Below are 725 nucleotides of genomic sequence, written 5' to 3' on the forward strand. Positions count from 1 at the left end.
ATCTTAGTGTGACACCAGGGGGCGTAAATACGGTGGCCGGGAAGTGCAAAACAAATTAACAAAACCCAAACCAAATTAACAAAACCCAAACCAAATTAACAAAACCGAAAACACATTAACAAAACCCAAACCAAATTAACAAAACCCAAACCAAATTAACAAAACCGAAAACACATTAACAAAACCCAAACCAAATTAACAAAACCCAAACCAAATTAACAAAACCCAAACCAAATTAACAAAACCGAAAACACATTAACAAAACCCAAACCAAATTAACAAAACCGAAAACACATTAACAAAACCGAAAACACATTAACAAAACCCAAACCAAATTAACAAAACCCAAACCAAATTAACAAAACCCAAAACACATTAACAAGTCAGACAACCCGGAAGCGGTTGGTATAATTTGTTAATGGAAACTTACCATCATCGGACGAGACACCTTTCATTCACCTTTATATCTTTAATGACAGTCGTCTTGTCCAATGATCGGTAAGTTTCCATTCACAAACTATACCTACCGCTTCCGGGTTGTCTGAATCGGTGCATGAAACACATTAACAAATCAGAAAACAAATTAACAAATCAGAAAACACATTAACAAATCAGAAAACAAATTAACAAATCAGAAAACACAACGACATTTCAGACAACCCGGAAGCGGTTGGTATAGTTTGTGATTGGACAAGACACCTGTCACTCAAAGTATACATGAAGTT

Source organism: Tachysurus vachellii, chromosome 8 (assembly GCF_030014155.1).
Source record: "Tachysurus vachellii isolate PV-2020 chromosome 8, HZAU_Pvac_v1, whole genome shotgun sequence".
Classification (NCBI taxonomy): domain Eukaryota; kingdom Metazoa; phylum Chordata; class Actinopteri; order Siluriformes; family Bagridae; genus Tachysurus; species Tachysurus vachellii.